At 43.0% G+C, this 7,555-nt stretch overlaps 1 pseudogene; it reads left to right on the top strand.

The window, feature by feature from the left end:
• Window positions 1–3,598: 3,598 nt before the first annotated feature.
• Window positions 3,599–6,941, top strand: LOC146905962 (uncharacterized; annotated as a pseudogene).
• The last annotated feature ends 614 nt before the right edge of the window (window positions 6,942–7,555 follow it).

The following is a 7,555-nucleotide window of genomic DNA, read 5'->3' as shown; positions in this document are numbered from 1 at the left end:
TTTTAGTTATTTGGCACTATTTTTGTTATGTGTCTTGTGGTAATTTCCTTACTTTGGTTATTGCAACTTTACTTGCCTCCATTTCAATTTCTATTATTCCTTATGCCACTAACCACTTTATTTCATGTTTCATACATCTCATAAGCATCCCATCTCCATTTCACCTCTTGCCATTTAAATTCATGCAAAAATTAGAATGTAAAACCTAGGGTGGTGTATTTTACTTCATGCAATTTTAATTTCTTGTAAGACCATAGCATGTAAACTAGGGCATATGTAAAGGACAATGGACTCTAATGATGTACACCGACACAAGCACCGACACATGCGCACACATCACATGGATACTTTAGATGTATGTTTAGGGAATGTATGCTTTAGATGTATGCTTAGGAATCATGATACTTAGAAAATTCTCTTTTTCCAAAAAAACATGAACAACTTCACTCAAGTAATTTTCCAAAGAAACCTTGGGATCAAAATCCCATTGAATTTTCCCTTTATTTTCTTAAACAAAAACCTTAATGAATTTTAATCATACTTAGACTTTTTTGCAAAATAACTAATTCCACCTCACATTTTTCAAATCTTATGACCTTGAGGCCTCTCTCTCTTATTCTTCAAAATTCTATTTTCAAAATTAAAATCAACCAACAAAAACAAAAACATTTTTTGGAAGAGAACTACATGGAGTTTGATCCCTTAAAAGGGTATGTAGGCAAGAAGTCAAAACTTCTCCAAGTCCAATAAAACAAAAATTCAAACACATTCTTCTCCCTCCAATTCTTAACCTAGCAAACCATTAGGAGTAAATAACACTTTCAAATAGCATTTAAAAATAAAGTGCGCGCGTAGAAAGAAAAGACGGTTCCTATAGGATACTATAGTCGTTATGGGTGCCTAACACCTTCCCGTAACGAAAACAACTCCCGGACCTCGATTCTCAAGGGTTTTTCTTATTTTTCCCTTCCCAAGAAAAAATGAGATATCAAAGGTTAAAAAGGTTCAAACTTAATCAATGTTTAACACCCGAAAAACCAAGATAAAACAGCTGGCGACTTCACTGGGGAGATTCGAGAGTTACGCCTAGTCTTTATTTTCACGCTTGCGCTTTTGTTTTTACTTGTTTCCTTTACTTGTTTTCTTATGTGAATAAATGTTTAAATTCTTGCTAACGTGTGGGGGTGAGAATATTAAAGCCCTACACCCGGGCTGAGTGAACTTAGGATTTAGGGGGGATATAATCGACAATTCATTCCGAGGGTTGCCTCGTGTATTGGATTATGCGATCAATCCCACTTAGCTGAGGCATTTTGGGGGTGATGTTGTCGGCGCGTGTTGTCGCGTTTAGACACTTTGCTTCCGATTGTTCTATGACGCTATGGACCGTAGATAACCGAACCCGTCCATGGCCATTTTCTAGGATGTAATGCGAAGGCTAAACCGAGTGTTTGTCTCGAGTTTTAGTCGTCACGCGATACTACACTCAAGTTAGACCTTCTTACGGATAATCATGGAGCGAGTGTTTGTCTCGTGGAACCATGATATACGTCGGAGAGGTTGCGACTTGGGAACCTTTTGTAGAACCCGGTTACTATTATCCAACACCCTAATTTCACCGGACACCGTGTCCACCCATGGCTCCTTGGCTTTTAAACTCTAACCCACCATGTTCTCTCCGTACTTGAATGTGATCATGCATACATGCATACATGCATAAATCTTTTTCCATGCATTTATCGAAGGGCTTAGACAAATTGAATTTGTAAACATTGTAGGAATGGGGAAGACTAAGTCCTACAAGTTCAAGGAAGTGGATTTGGCTAGTTTGAGAGATTTGGCACTCAAGATCAAGGATCCGACCGGTTTCCGACGTCGCTACGGGGATTTACTTACTCTTCTCCAGACTAATGTGGATGAGAAGCTTGTACACACTCTAGTGCAGTTTTATGATCGAGACTATCGGTGCTTCACTTTTCCCGACTTTCAGTTGGTGCCCACACTCGAGGCTTATTCTTGCTTGATGGATCTATCTATTGCTAAGGGGACACCTTTCACGGGTCTTGAGCATCCCCCTACTCCTTTGGTTATTGCTCGTGATCTTCATCTCAAGACCTCCGATGTTTCCAAGAATCTTGTCACTAAGGCTCACATCCGAGGGTTCACTTCGAAGTACCTACTTGAAAAAGCCAACCTCAAAACTACTTGTCAGGACACTCTTGTGGCTATTCTTGCACTACTCATCTATGGGCTTATCCTCTTTCCAAATCTTGAAGACTTCGTGGATATGAATGCTATTATGATCTTCCGTTCCAAGAATCTGGTTCCTACTTTGTTAGCTGACACATACCATGCTATTCACGATCGATCTGGCAAGGGTCGTGGATACATTCTTTGCTGTGTACCTCTCCTTTATAGGTGGTTTATCTCGCACCTTTCGAAGTCTTTCCATGATAATCCATAGAATTGGACTATTTCACAGAGGATCATGGCTCTCACCCCTAATGAAGTGGTTTGGCTCACTCCCGCTGCTAGAGTTAAAGAAATTATCTTCGGTGGTAGGAAGTTTTTTACTGTACCTCTTCTTGGTACCCGAGGTGGAATCAACTATAACCCGGAGCTTGCCTTGCGTCAATTTGGTTTCCCAATGAAAGAGAAACCCATCTATCTTGCTACATCTCCTTATTTCTTCCAGTACTCCAATGCTCCAACGGGAATAAAGGAAGATTTCATAGAGGCTTGGTCCAAGATTCGAAAGAAAGATGTGAAGCATATGGGTGTGAGATCTGGTATTGCTCATGAGGCTTATACTCAATGGGTAATAAACCAGGCTGAGAAGATTGGTATGCCTTACCCCACCATGAGATATGTGTCTGCATCCATTCCAACCATGCCTTTGCCTCCACTACCGCCTACTCAGGAGATGTATCAAGAGCATTTAGCTATGGAGAGTCGAGAGAAGCATCAGTGGAAGGCTAGATACTATGAGGCTGAGAATTTGATCATGACTTTGGATGGAAAAGATGAACAGAAGACTCATGAGGTTTTGACGTTGAAGAAGGAGTTGGCAAAGGCTAGAAAAGAAATTGAAGAAAATGATAAGTTGCTTATGAGGGATTCCAAGAGGGCTAGGGGTGCCCGAGACTTCTATGCCTGATATTGCAGCTACGAGTCTGAGTCTGAGTCTGAGGATGGTCCTTCCACTTCCTATGCTTGAGGATTACTGTTTCCTGTTGTTGTTTCCAGTTGTTATTTTTGTTTTACATTTCAAAGTCTATCCCTTGGCTTAACATTTCAAAGGGAATTATCTTGTAAGACCTTGTGATGTTTGATTGTTTCGTCTGGTTATGATGTTTCAGTTGTTTAGTAATGTTTACAAATTTCTAATTTGTCTAAAACCCTTCGATAACACAAAAAGAGTCTTTTTTGCATACACATTTATACATCCCATGCATCATATGCATTCATTGGTCACAAAAAACTTCCCTCATGCTCATTACCTCCTGGTTCTTCCGCCGCAGTCTGAAAAGTGGCTCGTGCTCGTAAGGTGTACAAACCAGCTAGAATTCATCAGACAAGATTGTACAAGAGAAGAAACATGGCTAACTTTGAAGAAGAGAATGCTCAGCTCCGTGCCGAATTGGCTGCTATGAAAGAAGACTTGGCTAAGGCTCATGACGATATGTCTACTCTTATGGCTGCACAAGAACAACCGGTCACGTCTGTTCCGGTTACTACTGAAATGATTCCATCCATCCCATTATCCACTGTGGCTTCTGATGCTCGGTTTGTTATGCCCAATGGGCGCCCTTATGGACTCTCAGCTTTCTATGCTTCTAATACTGCAACCGGTATTTCTGGTATTGCCCATCAAAGACATATTCCTACAACAACTTTGGCTTCTACATCTACCTCTATGCCTCAAGTGACTACTGTTGTTACCGATCCTGTTGTACACACTGTGCAACAGGTAATCGATGTTGACACTCCGCGTGGACAGGACCCCATAATGGAGGCTATGAGAGAACAGTTAAGAGAGCTAGCTGGAGAGCTCCGTGAGGTCAAAGCTAGCCGTGGGAACGGTGTTTCTGCTAAGGCTCGTGATTTATGCCTGGTATCCCGATTTGAGATTCCTAAGAAGTTCAAAGTGCCAGATTTTGACAAATACAATGGATCTTCTTGTCCACATAGCCATGTCATTCGGTACGTCCGAAAGATGGCCAACTACGCAGATAATGATGCACTAATGATCCACTGTTTCCAGGATAGCTTGACAGAAGATGCGGCAGATTGGTACACTGGCTTGAGTAAAGACAATATCCATACTTTTGAGGAACTCGCTGCTGCTTTTGAGAGTCATTATGAGTTCAACACCCGCTTGAAGCCGAATAGAGATTCTCTTATGTCTTTGTCTCAGAAGTCAGATGAAACCTTCCGTGAATATGCTCAGAGATGGAGAGGGGTAGCTGCCCGTGTTTCTCCTCGGCTCGATGAGGAAGAACTGATACAGACATTCTTGAAAACTTTGAAGAAAGAATATGTTGAAAGGATGATAGTCTCTGCACCAAATAATTTCTCCGACATGGTTACTATGGGAACTCGTCTAGAGGAGGATGTCAGAGAAGGCATCATCATTCTTGAAAAAGGTGAGTCCTCAGCTAGTGCGCCAAAGAAGTATGGTAATGGCCACCATAAGAAGAAGGAACCCGAAGTAGGGATGGTGTCCGGTAACCAGTCTACAGCTGCTGTCGCTCCTATTAATGCTGCTCAGTTACCCCTACCCTACCAATATATGCAGTACTCTCAACATCCCTTCTTCCCACCATTCTACCAGCAATATCCTCTGCCACCAGGTCAACCACCAGTGCCCGTTAATGCCATTGCCCAGCAGGTACAACAGCAGCCTCCTGCTCAACAGCAACAGCCCCAACAACAGGGTCCTCGGCCCAGGCCTTATTTTCCACCAATACCAATGCGGTATGCTGATCTGCTCCCAACTCTACTAGCTAAAGGGCACTGCGTCACCAGGCCAGGCAAGCCTCCGCCTACGCCATTGCCTCCCAGGTTCCGACAGGACCTCAGATGTGAATTCCATCAGGGCGCTCAGGGCCACGATGTTGAAGGGTGCTATGCTTTGAAGTACGTTGTAAAGGATCTAAGGGACAGAGGACGATTGACTTTTGAAAATAGTGTTCAACACGTTCTTGACAATCCACTTCCAGACCATGCAGTTGTTAACATGATTGAGGCTTCTGATAAAGTTGAAACATCTCGGAATCCTCGAGGGGCTCCCAATTTAGATGTCCGTAATGTTGCTACTCCTTTGGTGCCGCTACATGTCAAGCTTTGCCAAGCTTCCTTGTTTAATCACGATCATGCTTCCTGTTCAGAGTGTCTTCAGAATCCTATGGGTTGTTGTACAGTGCAGGGTGATATACAGAGCCTAATGGACAATAAGTACTTGGTTGCCAGCGACGTTTGTATGATTGTGCCGGTGTTTCATGATTCTCCTATTGGGAGTGTGCCTCAGACAAGGAATGTTGAACCCTTGGTGATCAGGCTACCTGGTCCAGTATCCTATGCCTCTACTAAGGCAATCCCTTACAAGTATGATGCAACTATGATTGAGAATGGGGTAGAGGTGCCTCTGGTATCCCCGGCTGCGGTTAGTAACATTACTGAAGAAACTACAACTCTGAGAAGTGGAAGGGTCCGTCCACCCTTGTTCCAGAAGAAGGTTGTTACACCTGCTACCACAGTAACTCTACCGGTTGCTCCTCCTGTTGACAAGAATGCCAGCCCATTGGGCCAGTCTATTGAAGAGTCTAAACTGGACGAAATTCTGAGGCTCATTAAAAAGAGCGATTATAAGATTGTAGACCAGCTGCTGCAAACTCCGTTGAAAATATCTATCTTGTCTCTGCTCCTGAGCTCAGAAGCCCACAAGAAAGTGTTGATGAAAGTACTGGAACAGGCCTATGTTGATCATGAAGTCTCTGTGGATCAGTTCGATGGAATAGTGGGTAACATTACTGCTTGTAATAACTTGTGGTTTGGTGACGATGAACTTCCTGAAGCAGGGAAATACCACAACTTAGCTCTGCATATCTCAGTGCACTGCAAGTCTGACATGATATCCAACGTATTGGTGGACACTGGATCATCCTCAAATGTAATGCCTGAGTCTACACTGAGACAGTTGAGTCCTCATGGAATTTCTCTAAGGGGAAGCAGCTATTTGGTCAAGGCTTTTGACGGATCTCGTAAAGATGTTCTTGGAGAAGTAGATCTGCCAATTACCATTGGTCCTGAGACATTCCAGATCACTTTCCAAGTCATGGACATCAATGCTTCTTACAGTTGCCTCCTCGGATGACCATGGATTCACGATGATGGGGCAGTAACTTCCACCCTGCATCAAAAGCTCAAGTTTGTGAGGAACGGTAAGCTTGTCACTGTGCATGGTGAAGAAGCGTATCTGGTTAGCCAAGTGTCATCTTTCTCTTGTGTTGAAGTAGGATCCGCTGAAGGGACGTCATTTCAAGGCTTGACTGTTGAAGGCGCAGAACCCCGAAGAGGTAGTGCTACTATGGCTTCATTGAAGGACGCCCAGAAAGCTGTTCAAGAAGGGCAAGCTGCTGGCTGGGGCAAAGTGATACAGATTTTGGAGAATAAACGCAGAGAGGGCCTTGGCTTCACCCCAACCTCAGGCGTTTCAACAGGAACTTTCTACAGTGCTGGGTTTATTAACGTTATTGCTGAAGATGCTGCCGAAAGTAGTTATGTGCCTACGTTTGTTGTACCAGGAGGCACCGTGAGAAATTGGGAGGCCATTGATGTTCCTTTAGTCATGCATACCTCCATGTAATGTGTCTTGTTGCTCATGCTTTTCTTTGTTTTCAAAATAATAATCCTTTCGCTCTGCCCAAGGCGAAAGTGGTGTCTTTGGAAGGGCATGTTTGTTTCGGCATTGCCGTTATCAATAAAAGTTGTCGTCTTTTCCGCGACTCTTTGTTTTTTACTTTTTAGTGCCTTTTTCTTGGAAATAATGGTAATGCCAGAAAAAAAAAACCAAAACGTCTTTATTTTCTTATTAATTTCAAAAATCTGCATGAAAAACCTTTTTCTAAAATCATCCCAATCATATTATGCAGATTGAACCATAATAAACCCGTTGAACACAGTGACCTACGGTTCCTCTAAATTTTGAATTCCCTGTATACGAAGCTGAAGATGAGGAGGATGACGAAGAGATACCGTATGAGATCACTCGACTGCTTGAGCAAGAAAGAAGAGCCATTCAGCCCCACCAGGAAGAGATTGAGCTTATTAATCTGGGTACTGAAGAGAACAAGCGAGAGATCAAAATTGGTGCTGCACTTGAGCCAGAAGTAAAAAAGAAGATTACTCAGCTTCTCCATGATTATCTGGATCTCTTTGCATGGTCCTATGAAGATATGCCGGGTCTAGATCCCAAGATTGTGGAACATCGGATACCGACAAGACCTGAATGCCCTCCCGTCAAATAGAAATTGAGAAGGTCTCGTCCAGACAT

This window comes from Medicago sativa, chromosome 7 (genome assembly GCF_051527215.1).
Source record: "Medicago sativa cultivar Bolivia chromosome 7, Bolivia_mono, whole genome shotgun sequence".
Taxonomy (NCBI): domain Eukaryota; kingdom Viridiplantae; phylum Streptophyta; class Magnoliopsida; order Fabales; family Fabaceae; genus Medicago; species Medicago sativa.
This window is presented reverse-complemented; position numbering and strand designations above follow the sequence as displayed.